The following is a 17,799-nucleotide window of genomic DNA, read 5'->3' on the forward strand; positions in this document are numbered from 1 at the left end:
TGAAAATGGGGTATAAATGCATATGACTGTATAATAAACTTTGAATTGGTTATAGAACACATCTCTTGTCTTCTTGACTGATTCCCGGGATCCTGTCTATCACAGAGGGTGTGGCTCTAGCAAAATATCCATCTAACTAAGAGAGTTTCGTGTATAGCTGAATTAACCCCAACAACTTGGTACCAGAAGTGGGGTCAATTAAAGGAGGAAATCAGGTAGGAGGATTCGGTGTCTTTTTTGACCTTTATTCTTTTACCTGTCTTTTCCCAACCTTTACACATTGCACATTAGATTATGATTTTATTTAAAGGGGAATTTCACTGTTGAGATTTTTTTTCACTCCTTGGGTAGGAGATGAGGTTGTACATAACTGTGGGAGACGTCCCAGGACCCCTCTTTCTTTGAAAGAAAAGAGGTTGCCTTTGTTAAGGTTGTAAAAAAAGGTATTCAGTCTGACAGGTATTGGCAGACTGCGGTATAATTCAGTCTGTTAGACAGACTGCGGTATAATTCAGTCTGTTAGACAGACTGCGGTGTATAATTCAGTCTCTTAGCAGACTGCGGTAAAGTTATATACAGGTAAAACTTTTGCAAACTGTAATGTTTTAGCAAAGGAAAGTAAAAAAAAATAAAACAAAATTAAAAAGGGAATTGTTTTAAACTCCGTGATGGTTATTTTGGCTGCAACCTCTGTTTTGCTTGCTTGCGATATATCTGTTGGCTTTTGTGCTTTTTGCAAGGGATTGGAATTTCTGATTTTAAGCGATACAGCTCGTGGAGAAGTAGCAGTTTTGTTGGAACATTTGATTCCGTACAGCTGTTCTTTAACCACTGAATAATCAGCTATTCCAAATCCAATTCTCATTGAGTTTGAAATGGGTACTTCCCAGTCTAAAAAATACCCTCGCCCTAATCCAGGGGAGACTTGCAAACAGTATGTTGCTAGAATTGGTGAGCTGGGGGATTATTCAGAGGATCCTTGGGTGGATAATATGTCAGGGTGGACACAAAGACAGGGTAGTGAAACTCCCTTCCCTAAAGACGGGGCTAATGATTATTTTCTGAGTATGGTTAAGGGATTATGTTTGAGAGATAAGATATGTTTTCCTTGATATGAGGGAGATCCAGGATGGGATAAGGAATACATGATACAGGGGGGTGAGAATTGGCTTAAGATTGCACCTCACTGATACCCTGTTTCCCAAGAGGAGAGACTGTTGTTGATACCTGCAAATCACTGCCCCCTCCTGATTACCTAAAGATAAGGATGATTGGGTGCTATCCTTGCTGTGGTAGTTAGTACCCACTGCTCCATAGAGTTCCCTTTTACCCCCTCCCCAGGAAGAAAGGATTGGGCAGCTCCTCTAAAGCCCTGAGGGTGTCCAAACCAGGTATAAGAATTAAGGGAATAAAATAATTGAGGGAATGTCAAAGGTACATGAGAAGGTGATGATAAATAAAAGAAAAAATAGAGGTTAATTAAGGGGGGCTACAAATTCATGTTGTAAATGTAGATGATTATAAATTAATATGAAATTTATATTTTCAGCACATGCTTCATTTCGTGCTGTAAACTAACTTGCTTGCTACAGGTACCTGACATGTTGTAAATGCTTTCAATTGTATGTATTCTGTAGAATTGTGAAAATCTGTAAATTGTTGTCTGGGGATGCAGAGATTTTATTGATTGTGACCCAAATGGTGGACCCCCTGTGCAGAAGTGGGTTTGAAATTTTGGTCATAGAATGTAGGATCAGAAACCATGGACAAAGGTTTTTACCTGTGTTTTTATGACTTTTGGGAACTCAAATTGACCTGTCAAAATTTTGCCATGCCTTTAACATGGAGTAGTATAAATATTTTGAGTTTTTGAGAGTTCTGACAAATGCAGGTGATACCATGTCTGTGTAATCTGGTCCAAATGTTCTATAAGCGTATAGGAGAGAAATTCTATTGACAGGGTACATATGTTGCAACTGGTTAATGCAGTTAATGCAAGTGTTATACAAATGTTTAAGTTAAACGCGTTATATGGCCATACGGGATCCCTTCTTTAATAAGAAAACCATTGGTACCAGAACTCCTAAATAATAAAATCAAATAAAAATAAAGAAAATATACAATAATATGTTCTGAATACAGCTGTTAAAAGTTTATTCTGTGTAAATGGTGATTGTGATAAATGTGTTTTGGTTACTCATTTTAAAGTATGCAGTTTGATTGTCATGTATGTTAATGGGTAATTTGCTGTGCTATTTTAAATTATATTTAAATAAGTTTGTCTCAGTATTGACACAGATGGAAATGGCAGCGTAATAATCTATTAAATAACTGATTTATTATTGAATACTAGTCCAAGAGCAATATGAGTTGTAATCCTTAAAGCAAAAGAAAAAAAAAAAAACACGCTAAGTTTTAGCTGTTTTCCAAAATTCTGTTGTAATAATGGACTTCTTGCCAAAATTCGACTTTCTAGTCCAGCTGCCAGGTTTTCTGATCTTAAAGCAGTACTGCTTGCATAGTTGCAGAATGCACAAACAAGGGAAACCTACATTATGTCTGTGTTTCTTTTGGGTGTGACATTTAATAATTTATTTTGGATTGAGTTAATTGCCTGTCCATTAATGGGTTTTTGTGTTGGGATGTCTGCTGGATATCTGCTACATTCGTTGTGTTCTGTGTTATAAGAGGACATGTGTGATATTACAATGAGTATGAAGACTATTTAAATTATATTTGCATGTCATTAACGCAAGCTTTTAGTGTATTTTTACAACAGATTAAATGCTGATCAGCTCACGAAAAAGGGGCCCCTGGAAAAAAAATCTGCTTCTCAAAATCGTGGATCTCTCATTCTTCATATTATTAGGGGAGTATTTAGCGTGATCTTTAACATAAACAATTGTTATGTTATATGGGTATTTAACAAGAAAAAAAGAAAAATTAATGGATATATAGGATATTTTTTTTCCCAGATTAAGATTAATCTTATATGCCTCATTGATTATAGCAAAATGATGAAATGGTATTTTTAATAGAGATCAGACAATTTATTTCGAGGCAATTCTAAACTACTGTATTATATTTGTATTGGTATATTGAAAGCATTTTGCAGACCCAGGAGAGAATAAATAATATAATAATTCTAAAAGGAACCATACTATGGGAAGAGGTCACCCTATTAACTCTCTAAGGGGTTAAACTCATTTTTGATAAGCATATAACGTTTAGTTTTTGTGGTTAGACTTTTGATACTCAATTTGAACTCAATTGAAGTATTACAACCATATCCTTATAGGTATAGGTAACAGCTGCAATATGATTAGTGTTTTCAATGTATTCTGACAATGGAAAAGTACCTAACCGCATGTCTGCATTAAATCACAAAATTTAAATATACAATAAATCTTCAAAAGATTATTAATATTATCTGTGTGGTACACAAAGAAGTGTACACAAAGAGGGGGTGTGAGTTAGGTAATCTCGACCTGCATATGGAATATGCTTCATGAGAAAGATACGGCAGGTTGTTTTGTTATGCTTCATGAGAAAGATACGGCAGGTTGTTTTGTTATAGAGAAAGAGGGAAAAGTATGTTGTATCGGTAACAGAGGATTGTGATTTTAAGCAGGCGAGACAAGGACATTTGTGAGGTGATAGGAGATTGAATCAGAAATGTTTTAGAGACAGAGGTAGAGAATTTGAGCAAAGGGTCTAACTTTTGTAGAGGTGGCAACTTCAGCACTGTTTTAATTGTTTTAATTGTGGAGAGCAGGGGTTCACCCCAAGGTGCTCGTGGTGAACCCGGTCAAGCTGGCCCCACTGGTACTCCTGGTATTGCTGGTGCCTCTGGCTTCCCTGGTGCCTGTGGTGCTCCTGGACCCACCCTGGCAGGTTCCTCAATACCAACCACAGCTTCCAACCTATACCCACACCCAATAACCTCAGCCTAGTACACAGATGGTTCATGTTCTTAATGTTTTATATATAGATAAAACAGTATTAATGCTGGCTCTTAGGGAAAGTACAAGCTGAAGTTGAGATGTAGACATTGTTTGCATAGGCTGCGCAATGTGAAATAACTAAAATAAAATAGGATAATAATAAGTATGCTTAGTCAATTTGTAACGTGAGGCATCTGCAATAAAATAAGTGAGTTTACAAGACCTGACAAGTGAGTGCCCCTTCCTTATCAGAGACCACTTGCAATTTTAGCAAAGCAAGACAACTCTGTATTAACCAAAGCACTTTGCAACAACAGTAATTCATTTTGTTTCTCCTATTTCATTCCTAGTTGTTCTAAAAAAAAATCCAATTCTATTAAAGTAATTCATTGGGATTATCAAATTAAGGTTTAAGTTTAAGAACAGTATTTTATTAGGAATTATTCCAATATGTATATGTTAGTGTTTTAGTACTCAACAAGCATTTATATAGAATGAGTGCTTCTCTCATCCATGCAAAGGCATTCTAAAGGGAAATTATGTATTACAATTGTATAAAGGACAATGCAATGAAATATAAGCAACACTGAGAGAAGTACATGTTGCACAAGTTAAGGATTTAACATTAGTCTCTAATTTGAGTTTAGCCTAGATAATTAATTTATTGATGTCGTACTGATCCTTGTGTTTGTATGATTATAGAGACCATACTGGAGTATTTGTGCCGCCTGATATTTGGGACTACACACCAATCTCTCTGGCTGACCTACCTGCCTACCTACCTACCTTTTTTTGCAATTAAATCTGTTTGGTCAAAATCCATGCTGGCCGAAGAAACTAAAATGCTTACTTATGAGTACATAGACTGACTTGGAAAGTCCTGAAGGTGCAGTGCTGTCTAATGCCGCTATGTCTGTATTAACCCTTTCAACAATTGGGGTGTTGCACAGAGAATTGTGGTGAACATCCAGCAAACAGAAGAATTAAGAACTATGTGGAAGCTGACATTGTCTTGTTGTCAGCCATATTGCTACCCTTAGCTATGTTATGGTGTCTAAGATTATGGAACAAAGTTTATGGTGTCTAATATTCTTTATTCTCCTTGAAAGACTTATTCTATTTTTTAGGACTATGCTGGACTATGCTGGACTATTGAACTATTTTGTTATTTTTATTTTTGTAGAGTTAGCCGGAGAGAGAGGAAGTGTTAACTTACTCAGGCATGGATGTACTATGTGTGTCATTGATGTATGTTGAGTGTACCAAGGATGGATTCCCATTTATTAAGTGTGGATATGACTGGACCATCGAAATAGGGATGTAATTAGGAGACATAGGCTGCAAGGTCATGATTGGGATTATTGTTAGAATTACAAACTGATTATAAATTATCTCATGATTTAATATGTAAATGGGCCTTTTGAAACTAATCAAGAAATGTTTCCCAATCCCGATACCCAGCTATTTACTTACAAATGCAGGGTTTTATAAGTCACTAATGCTGTCAACGTGAGGGGATGGCCCTCACTCAGAGTTTCCCCAGATGTGCTTTTTTCCTCAAATATGAGTTTTTGCCACTGGGTTTTTTGACCTGGCCCCAGATCACCGGGTGGAATGGTAATCCAAGACCCTGGTCCAAAGAGGGGATGGATCTTATTCCCGTTTTGACTATACGAGCTTACATTTTGAATTGTAATAATAATAATATTCCCGTTGTTGGGAATAACACTTTGCCTTCACAAATACACTTTGCCTATATTGACCCAAGACTCAAGATACAGATAACATGATGTACACTCAAAAGATGTGTTCAACAGACAATTGAAAAAGCTGAAATCAACAGCTCGAACTCCTCTTTAAGGGAAAACCTATGGCACAGAGCAAATGGGGGAAATCGAGGTGAAGAAATAATAAAAGTCCCGCAGACATGATTAGCACGTCTGAATATACCTCCTCTTGTTTCTCTGCCGCAGGCCTCCCATGGATATTTACCGTAAGATAGATCATGATATGATCTAAGAGGGGAACTGTAGATGCAAATATCCATTTTGATATCTATCCTAGCTGTCCATATAAGAGTTAATTTGAACAAAGAATGAATTTGGCATTTCATCTTTATTTCTCGGAAAAAGGATTTGTATAAAATCCTTTTTGCTGGAAAAATACTGATTTCGAAATGTTCTTGTTAATTGTCCAAGATATCGGTATTTTGTAAATATCTGGTTTTAATCAAATATGTATTGCGTTATATTGCGAAAGATTATAACTAGAAACAGCTGTTTATAACTTGTGAAAAACAAATTATGTCACTAATGCTCAAGGCCCCCACCGACATGAAAATGGGGTATAAATGCATATGACTGTATAATAAACTTTGAATTGGTTATAGAACACATCTCTTGTCTTCTTGACTGATTCCCGGGATCCTGTCTATCACAGAGGGTGTGGCTCTAGCAAAATATCCATCTAACTAAGAGAGTTTCGTGTATAGCTGAATTAACCCCAACAAGCAGATATGACATTGGTGACAGAGAACTACTAGCTGTTATCAAGGCTTTAAAAGAATGGAGACATTTATTGGAAGGGACATTACATCCTGTTACTATTTTAACGGACCACAAGAACTTGTCCTATATTGGAGAGGCCAAGCGATTGTCTTCCAGGCAAGCTCGTTGGTCGTTATTCCTCACCCATTTCAATTACGTTCTCACTTATAGGCCTGGTTCGAAGAATTCTAAAGCCGATGCTCTATCTCGCCAATTTGAACCTTCTGCTTCATCTGAACCGGTTCTGTCCTCTATTGTACCTAAATGCAATATTATTGCTAACACAAGTCTCAAAATCCATTCTCCCTTGCTTGCCCAGATCATGAAGTCACAACATCTGGCACCTGGACAGACTCCTGAGGGAAGAAACTTTGTTCCTCCTGAACTCCAACTGGAGCTCTTACAGTGTTTCCACGAAAGTAAGGTGGCTGGTCATCCTGGCATTCGCAAGACATATTCCCTGATCTCCAAGGATTTCTGGTGGCCTTCCTTACGAAAGGATATTAAGGAATTCATCGCAGCTTGTGAGATTTGTACCAAGACTAAACAGCCTCATACATCTCCATGTGGTCTATTACACCCCTTGGACATTCCAGAGAAACCATGGTCCTGTTTGGCCAGGGACTTTATTGTGGATTTACCTGCTTCCAAGATACAGACTGTTATTCTCACGGTGGTTGATAGATTCACTAAGATGGCTCATTTTGTGCCGTTACCTAAACTCCCGACTTCTCCTGAATTGGCGGAGATTTTCGCGAGAGAGGTTTTTCGCTTACATGGGATACCTTCTGAAATTGTTTCTGATAGAGGCTCTCAATTTGTCTCACGATTCTGGAGATCCTTCTGTTCTCAATTAGGCATCAAATTGAACTTTTCCTCTGCCTATCACCCCCAGTCTAACGGAGCTGCTGAACGTACCAATCGTACCAATCAAAAGATTGAACAATATCTGCGCTGCTTTGTTTCCGAACACCAGGACGATTGGGTCGGTTTGATTCCTTGGGCGGAGTTCGCACACAATAATCTCGTTTGTGATTCTACTCGTTCTAGCCCCTTCTTCATGAACTATGGCTTTCATCCTTCCATTTTTCCTTCGGTCTCTTCTTCCCAAGGAGTACCGTCGGTTGATGATCATGTCGCCAATCTGAAGAAGTTGTGGGATCAGACTCGTCAAATTCTCCTGCATAATTCTATGTTGTTCAAAAAACACGCTGATAAGCACAGAAGGGCGGCTCCAGTTTTTGTTCCTGGGGATAGAGTATGGCTGAGCACTAGGAACATTCGTTTAAAAGTTCCCTCTATGAAGTTTGCTCCTCGTTACATAGGTCCTTACAGGGTTCTGACTCGTATCAACCCGGTTGCGTATCGCCTAGCTCTGCCATCTGCCTTACGCATCCCTAACTCCTTTCATGTGTCTTTGCTGAAACCGCTAATTTGCAACAGATTTTCCTCTACGGTTTCCTCACCTCGTTCGGTTCAGGTGGAGGGTCAGGAGGAGTACGAGGTCAACTCCATTATCGATTCCCGAGTCTCCCGGGGGAAGCTACAATATCTAGTCAACTGGAAGGGATATGGTCCTGAGGAGAGGAGTTGGGTACCTCAAGAGGATGTTCATGCTCCTCGCCTCCGCAGGGCGTTTCACTCCCGCTTTCCATCTCGTCCCGGTTCCTTCCACCCGGTGGGCGTATCTGAGAGGGGGGGTACTGTCAGGGTACCTGAAGTCTCTACCTCTGAGAGAGGTAGAGACTTAGTCGTTTATCCGTCTAGACGAGCCGTTTCCTCCGTTCCTCGCGGTCCATCCAGTCACTTAAACGCTGGCCGCGAGGGATCCGCTTCCTTTTCTAACATGACGCTCGATACGTGACGTCATGACGCCAATCCCGAGTGACCTGTCACTCAATTGTCCGATATCAAATCAGGACTCGTCGGAGGCGTGTCTACTCTCCGGAGTCAGGGTATTTAAGCTTGCTTCTCTCATCAGCTCATTGCCCTGTCGTGGTTCTAGCTTGTCTAGTCACTCAGTGCTCTTGTATTCTAGTATTCTCTTTGGTTCTGACCCGGCTTGTTGTACTACTCTGCTTATCTCTGTTATCCCTTTGATCCGGCTTGTCTCTCGCTTACCTGTCTTCTCGTTCCCTCGACCTCGGCTTGTCTCTGACCATTCTCTATTATTCTCTGTACGTTAGTCCGGCCATTCTAAGGTCCGGTATACGTACCTTTCTACTGTTTGTACTCTGCATGTTGGATCCCTGTCCCGATCCTGACATTACGACAGGGCCAATGGATCCTGCAGGTACAAACAGTCAGCTTGGTTCTTCCGATCCCAGGTTTGACGCCATGGAACACAGGATGGATCAGATGGCACTAGCACTACAGGCGCTATTGTCTCGTGCTAGTAATCCACCAGAGGAGACACGTACTCCTTCGATTTCTCCTGTAAGTTCAGGTCTAGAGGTAGCCACTGTAGGTGCTTCTTCCCGTATTACCCCACCAGTACGTTATGGCGGTTCCCCTGAGAAGTGTCGTGGCTTTTTGAACCAGATCAGCATCCATTTCGAATTACAACCCCGCTCCTATCCTACAGATAGAGCGAAGGTTGGATTTATTATTACGTTACTCATTGAGAAAGCTCTGAGATGGGCCAATCCTTTATGGGAGAATGACAACCCGTTAGTCCATAATTATAATGCCTTTGTAGCTGCTTTTAGAAGAACTTTTGACCCTCCTGGTAGAAAGGTCAATGCGGCTAGACTACTGTTGCGCCTTAGACAGGAGAATCGAACACTTGTGGATTATGCACTAGAGTTCAGGTCCTTGGCGGCAGAAGTTAAGTGGAACGAACAGGCTTATATAGATGTATTTTTGAATGGGTTATCAGATGTAATCCTTGACGAGGTCGCTACTAGAGAGCTCCCTGAGAATTTGGAGGATTTAATTTCCTTTATCTCTCGCATTGATGAACGCTGTCACGTTTAAACATTTGTTATGAAGGAACACAACTGCAGATTTCTTATAGTTTGAATATTTATTATAAAAAGTAAAAGGTATTGACTTTAAGTCCAATTACAGATACTGTAGCTTTAATAAGTAAACGATAACTGAAGTCCACAATTACAGGCACTGTAGCTTTAAGTAGTAAACGATAACTGAAGTCCACAATTATAGGCACTGTAGCTTTAAGTAGTAAACGATAACTGAAGTCCACAATTACAGGCACTGTAGCTTTAAGTAGTAAACGATAACTGAAGTCCACAATTACAGGCACTGTAGCTTTAAGTAGTAAACGGTAGTAATTAGCAGACACTGAATCAGAAAGAGTCTCTTAGTAGTATTAATGAATTAGGTGATAAGAAGTTACAATAGCTGTTCCATAGACTTTAACTGAAGTGATACAGATGCAGCTAACTGAGATAAAGTATGAGTTGAAGTTAGCTGTAGCGGTTTGGTTTTATCGAAGGACTTTGAAGACAGGAAATAACAGCTTTGAGATGCAACGCTTATCACAGAGGTTTTACTTAGCTTCCGGCACATAGAACACTGGTTCCCGAGTACTCCTCAGAGGCGGTTATCCTGGAAGGAGAGAGTTCAGCTTTAGTCGAGGATGAGGAGAGGTGAAGGGAACTTGAAGTCTTCCAGTCCGGTCCGGTAACAGAGGGCTTTCACAACGATGTTGTAGCCGGTTCGTGAGTACGGAACGTAGTTCAATAATCCAGCGTCGATCAGCTGGTGCGGTCGGATTAAATAGGGAGACCGTGTCATAAAGAGGTGTGGCTAAGCTCCGTGGAACCAGGAAGTAAGAGGATACCATAGTTAAGGCATGACAAACGCTTAAGAGAGAGGCAGAACACTCGAGATAGGACCCGTAGACCCTCCTTTAAACTAGCTCCTGCATTTCAAAATTCTGAGATCGAAACCTTACGTTTTCCAGAGCCTATGCAGATAGGTAATACTCACCTCACAGAGGAGGAGAGACAGTCCAGGAGAAGGGAGGGTTTATGTATGTACTGTGGAGTCAGAGGTCCTAATCGTTCGGGAAACGCTCGCACCTAAGTTTCTCTAGAGGACAGGCCTTGGGTGTATCTATTTTGTCCTCTATTCACAATTATAAAGATCACAGGCTTCTGTTACCCGTTTCTTTGACTTGGGAGAAGGGAGTATTAAAAACCATGGCTTTGATCGATTCTGGAGCTGCTGAGAGCTTTATCGACCAAGTTTTTGTTACCAAGCATGCTATCCCATCCCAGTTAAGGGAGACACCCCTGGCCGTTGAGGCCATAGATGGTAGACCTTTACTTGAGCCTGTTATTTTCCGTGAGACCATACCTGTTAATTTAACTGTTGGTATCTTACATGAGGAAGACCTATCTCTATTGATTATTTCCTCTCCTTCTATTCCCATAGTCCTGGGGTACTCCTGGTTAAAGAGACATAACCCTATCATTGATTGGGAGTTAGGGGAGATAGTCTCATGGGGTCAGAATTGTCAAGAGAAATGTTTGCGGAGGGTCTCGCCTCTTTGCCTAGCTAACACCTCGGCTAATTCCTCCAACCCTACAGAGACACAAATACCGCCTCAGTACCTGGATTTAAAGGCAGTATTTGATAAAAAGAGAGCCGATACCTTACCTCCACACAGGTCCTTTGATTGCAAGATTAACCTACTCCCTGGTACCATGCCTCCCAGGGGTCATGTATATCCGTTATCTACTAAAGAGAACTCAGTTCTAGAGGAGTATATTCACGAGAATTTAGACAAGGGATTCATTAGGAGATTCTCCTCTCCTGCCGGGGCTGGATTTTTTTTTGTTAAAAAGAAGGATGGTACACTAAGACCTTGTATTGATTATCGAGGTTTGAACAAGATAACCATTAGGAATGCTTACCCCATTCCTTTGATTACCGAACTCTTTGATCGTTTAAAGGGTTCTAAAATTTTCACCAAGTTAGATCTCAGAGGGGCATATAACTTGGTGAGAATCCAGCAGGGACACGAGTGGATGACGGCGTTCAATACTCGATATGGTCACTATGAATATACAGTAATGCCTTTTGGGTTATGTAATGCACCGGCTGTATTCCAGGATCTGATAAATGAGGTTCTTAGGGAATTTCAGCATGATTGTGTTATTGTATACCTGGATGATATACTCATACATTCTAGAGAGATTGAGATTCACCACAAACAAGTCAGAAAGGTTTTACACAAACTTCTTCAACATGGCCTGTACTGCAAATTGGAGAAATGTAGCTTCGATCAATCCCAAGTAAACTTCCTTGGTTATGTGATCTCTGGGGAGGGATTTAAGATGGACCCGGATAAACTCCAGTCCATTCTAGATTGGCCTTTACCCAAGGGTCTCAAGGCCGTTCAGAGATTTATTGGATTCTCCAATTATTATAGGCGCTTTATTAAGGGATATTCTTCTATTATTGCGCCTATCACCAATATGACCAAACAGGGGGCTGATACTAAGAATTGGTCTACGGAAGCCCTCCTTGCTTTCAAAACTCTCAAGGAGCTTTTTGCTTCCGCTCCAATTTTAGTTCACCCTGATACTACTCTACCTTTCCTACTTGAGGTAGACGCCTCAGAGACTGGTATAGGTGCTATCCTATCTCAAAGGTTAGGTGTGGATAAACCGTTACATCCATGTGGATTTTTTTCTAAAAAATTATCTGGTGCTGAGAGCAGATATGACATTGGTGACAGAGAACTACTAGCTGTTATCAAGGCTTTAAAAGAATGGAGACATTTATTGGAAGGGACATTACATCCTGTTACTATTTTAACGGACCACAAGAACTTGTCCTATATTGGAGAGGCCAAGCAATTGTCTTCCAGGCAAGCTCGTTGGTCGTTATTTCTCACCCATTTCAATTACGTTCTCACTTATAGGCCTGGTTCGAAGAATTCTAAAGCCGATGCTCTATCTCGCCAATTTGAACCTTCTGCTTCATCTGAACCGGTTCTGTCCTCTATTGTACCTAAATGCAATATTATTGCTAACACAAGTCTCAAAATCCATTCTCCCTTGCTTGCCCAGATCATGAAGTCACAACATCTGGCACCTGGACAGACTCCTGAGGGAAGAAACTTTGTTCCTCCTGAACTCCAACTGGAGCTCTTACAGTGTTTCCACGAAAGTAAGGTGGCTGGTCATCCTGGCATTCGCAAGACATATTCCCTGATCTCCAAGGATTTCTGGTGGCCTTCCTTACGAAAGGATATTAAGGAATTCATCGCAGCTTGTGAGATTTGTACCAAGACTAAACAGCCTCATACATCTCCATGTGGTCTATTACACCCCTTACTTGAGCACTTCAGCACCTTTCTTTGCACTCATGTTCGTTTAGCTATCTAACTGGGCCAATATATGTATGGACTTAGTCTAGTCTTAGAATAGAACACCCACGAAGGTGTTATTTAGGAGAATAAGGGCTAGCACAGGACTTTAGGGGATTTGTGTGTGAGATTATTTAATTTATTTTTTTTTCTCTCTCCCCCCTCCTGTCCCTACTGCTGTTCTGTTTCCCGGATTGCTGCATGGCTTAGCATACTGCCTCGACCTACAAGTAAGGGGCTTGCCTAATAGAATCAGCCTATTGGAAGCTGATTACCTATGCAGCTATCGTTCTCCTTATAGGACTCTGTCCACTACTATCCTGACCCAGTCTTTTAATAGACTTTAATAAAGTTTTTTTTTTTGTTTTTTTGCTACGTTTAGCTTAAGATTGGACTGGGCTTCTACCCATCTGGTTGCCTTATTATAAGACACCCGGGTTGGGTAATTTCTCTCTTTCATGTTTGTAATTTCAGGGTTATGCCCTATTACCCAGTCTAGGTGACCGTCTCTCCTGGGGTACGGAAGTTGGGTTCGGAATTTTCTTCCCAGTCTTCTGGCCCCTAGAGGCTTTTCATTTTTTCTCTATTTCATAATCTGGTGTTATTCACCTTAATGGTCACCAACATTACTATTTGTCAGTTTCGATACCTTAAATATGGCTGGCTTTCTATCCAATAAGCCTAATGCTAGTACCTGGTGTGCGGACGTAGATTCCGTTTTCAGTACAGATAGCACTTTAGAAACACTGTCACCCCCTAATATTCATACTAGTTTTAACAAACTAACCAAACTCTTTAAACAGCAGATCAGGATAAGTTGGGAAGTCTCTACCCTTGAAAAATATACTGCCAAAAATATCATACCGAGAGGGTTAAGGGTTCAGACTTTCCCGTCTAGACAAGCTGAGACAGAAGAGTTTTATAAGGAATGGGAGGAGGCAGCTTCTAAATGCTCAAATACTTTCATGAATATCATCTGTAAATATGAGTCCATGAAACTAACCAATGTCCAACTTGAATTGGACAAAGAAATTGAGTTGGTCCAAGGATTCAAAACAGAACCACAATTTGAGTCACTGGAAATTAAACTTAAATCCAATTTGGACAAATTCTCGCATATAGTAAAAGTAAGGAAACACCAGAAATATATGAGAGACATAAAGGATTTTGAACAAGGTAGAATCTACCGCTCCTTTAAAAAGAGGTCCAAAGTGGATTCCGACCAATTCAGCACATCCGAGTATGACTCAACAGACACGGAAACAGAAAAATCCCAAAGTTCTACCCCTAGAAATCCACCCAAAAGCATACTCAAGAAAGGGGTGGATTTTTTAGGGCTAAGACAAGCGGACCTAACTCAGGGCCCGCAAACCAGGTACCGAGGCAGAGGTCAGAGACGACGCAGGGAATAAAAGAGTCCTCTCTGCGTATCATTAACCTCTCCAATACCACCCTTAGCACAACCGAACTTAGCATACTGGAAAAGGGACTATCATTTGTTCCCGTCCCAACATTCAGTAAGTTCACCTGGACTAAGGATGTTAATTTGTTCGTGAGGAAGTTGGCTCTATTCAAATACCATGCAGTACAAAAAGAAATCAAGGCACAAAGTCTGGGCCTCTTACCTAAAGACCTAGAGTGCTTGATACTCTCGTTGAATTGCTTAATTCTGGGGAGAGCTCCATACATCATGATATCCCATATACCAACTTAAAACCCAAGAGTAAGTTCACTCCACACTTTCAAGACTATAAAAACCTTGAGGTATTTCTTGAAATGGTAACCAGGGAAATTGAAAATATAAATGTGGCAGATTTTGACTTATCTCCCAGTGGTAATCTTAGCTCACAGGAAGCATTAGCTCTTAAAAAACTACAGAGCTATACGAATCTGATCTTCAAACCCTCGGATAAGGGGGGGAATGTGGTGGTACTCAATAAAGACCACTACATTCAAATCGCAGAAAGATTACTATCTGATGAAAGCACTTATCGGGTACTTGCCAAAGACCCCACGCAACAATACCAAATCGAGTTAAAAAACCTACTTACAAAAGCAGTTAACCAACAACTCATCAATTTGGACGAATTTGGGTTTATGTGCACTAAACAGCCAGTTTTATCTACCTTCTACTGCCTGCCTAAAGTGCACAAATCACTAACAGACCCAACCGGCAGACCTATTGTCTCCGGCTGTGACAACTTGACACAGAATGCTAGCATTTATATTGATAAAATTCTATCTCCAGTAGTGCAGAAACTACCCTCTTTCCTTAGAGATACGAAACAAATGCTAAAATTACTAACTAATCTCGTCCTACCACCAAACGCTACTTTATGCAGCCTAGACGTGGAGGCCCTATATAGTTCAATTCCCCACAACCTTGGTATTAAACATACCCGCGAAATGTTGAAACTTGAAACTGACCTACCCGTGCACTATGTGAATTTCGTAACTGAACTACTTGAATTTATTCTAACCCGTAATGTCTTCTTGTTTAATGGCAAAATCTTCCACCAGACCACTGGCACAGCTATGGGGACGTCTTGTGCGCCCTCATATGCCAATCTACATCTCGGCTGGTGGGAGAGATGCATTAAGCTAGACCCAGTTTTGAAACCTTACATCGATCAGATTTTTTACTGGAAAAGATACATCGATGATGTGTTTCTGATATGGCTAGACACATCAGATAAATTCAAGGAATTCGTACATTTGTTGAATAATAACGAGTTCAATCTACGTTTCACTAGTGAAGTGGGAGGTCAAAAGCTTTGTTTCTTAGACCTAACGCTACAGGTGTCTGGGGGCAAAATTGATACAACCTTATTTAGGAAAAAGACGGCCTCCAATAACCTTCTATGCTGGACCAGTCACCACCCCACACCGCTCAAGTCTGGAATCCCCATAGGTCAATACCTGAGACTTCGCCGGAATTGTTCAACAATGGAAGAATTCAAACTTAAGGCGAATGAATTACGACATATGTTTAAGACCAAGGGCTACCCAAATAGGGTTCTAAAAAGAGCTTACCTTAGAGCTGTCCAGACTGAACGTGAAACACTGATCACAGATGTGAGTCGAAAGACTGAGCAGAACACAATACGCTGCATTGGTACGTTTGATGCCGGATGGGATACTATGTCAAATCTCTTTAGAAAATTCTGGCCCATCCTCAAGTCTGATAAGCATCTAAAAGAAATCCTGCCACCTTTTCCTTCGATCACAGCAAGAAGAGGCAGGAACTTGAGAGATATTTTAGCACCTAGTCATCTCTCAACAACTTCCCCCTCTGGCTACTTCCATAAATACTTACCTATGGGCACATTTCAATGCGGTCACTGCAGTGCATGCCCATTCATTAGTAGACAATCCAAGACAATCCCTGACATGGGTGACTCAAAGACGTTCAAACCTCGTTCCTTTTTCAATTGTCATACAACAGGAGTAATTTACTTGCTGATCTGCTCCTGTGGTCTTAAATATGTGGGAAAGACCTTTCGCCATTTCAGACTTAGGATACGCGAACACGTCAACTCAGTTAGGCGACATCTGGAGACGCCTGTCTCAAGACACCTACACCAATACCATAACCACTCCTCAGCGGGTATTCGATTTATGGGTCTTGAGCATATACCACAACCGCCTAGAAAAGGGAACTGGGATTTGAGACTTAGACAGAGAGAAGCTTTCTGGATCTATCATCTTAAAACACGTTCACCTATGGGGTTGAATGAGGGCTTCTCTTACTCTCCATTCATTTAAAGTACTGCCGTATTCTGATAAACAATGTTATCTTAATAACAAGCTTGTATATATGTATATATTTCTTTATTGATTTCTATTTTTGACACCTCCAGGCTACCCCCAAATTATACTCTCACTATGCCCTGTATACCTGTGGGTTACCTTGCTTCCCTTGTTCTGAGTGCTCTATTATACCCACTGTCAATCTAAGATCATTTACTTAAATATATAAACTTGGAGGATATCTATAGTTATTTGTCAGTGATAATACAGTATCTGTTTCTATGTTGCCAGGTTGCTATAAAACCGGCTATAACGGATATGTGTAAATTATACTCCAAACTAGCTGTTGGCTCCTGTTTATACACATTTATTTAATAAGATACTTTATTACATTTTCAGTGGAAACAATTGGGCACTCCAAGGGTTAAATCCTCCCGGTCTAAATGCACTGGTCTCTGTTTTTGGTCGGTGAACACGCGAGGGGCTGGACTTACGGCATATTCATGCCACGCCCCCTCTTTGTTCCATTCGTCAGCCGGCTAATGCTCTGAACACACGGGATTGGTAGATACCCACGTGGACCTAATTGAGATACCGGTTTAAATAAACCGCGGGGACAGCCTCCCTTCAGATACCCCTGATGACGGCGTACGGTTACGCCGAAACGCGCGTCGGGTTCAGTCAGTCTTCACTTACTTGAGCACTTCAGCACCTTTCTTTGCACTCATGTTCGTTTAGCTATCTAACTGGGCCAATATATGTATGGACTTAGTCTAGTCTTAGAATAGAACACCCACGAAGGTGTTATTTAGGAGAATAAGGGCTAGCACAGGACTTTAGGGGATTTGTGTGTGAGATTATTTTTTATTTTTATTTTTTCTCTCTCCCCCCTCCTGTCCCTACTGCTGTTCTGTTTCCCGGATTGCTGCATGGCTTAGCATACTGCCTCGACCTACAAGTAAGGGGCTTGCCTAATAGAATCAGCCTATTGGAAGCTGATTACCTATGCAGCTATCGTTCTCCTTATAGGACTCTGTCCACTACTATCCTGACCCAGTCTTTTAATAGACTTTAATAAAGTTTTTTTTTTTTGTTTTTTTGCTACGTTTAGCTTAAGATTGGACTGGGCTTCTACCCATCTGGTTGCCTTATTATAAGACACCCGGGTTGGGTAATTTCTCTCTTTCATGTTTGTAATTTCAGGGTTATGCCCTAT

This window comes from Pelobates fuscus, chromosome 9, assembly GCF_036172605.1.
Source record: "Pelobates fuscus isolate aPelFus1 chromosome 9, aPelFus1.pri, whole genome shotgun sequence".
Lineage (NCBI taxonomy): Eukaryota > Metazoa > Chordata > Amphibia > Anura > Pelobatidae > Pelobates > Pelobates fuscus.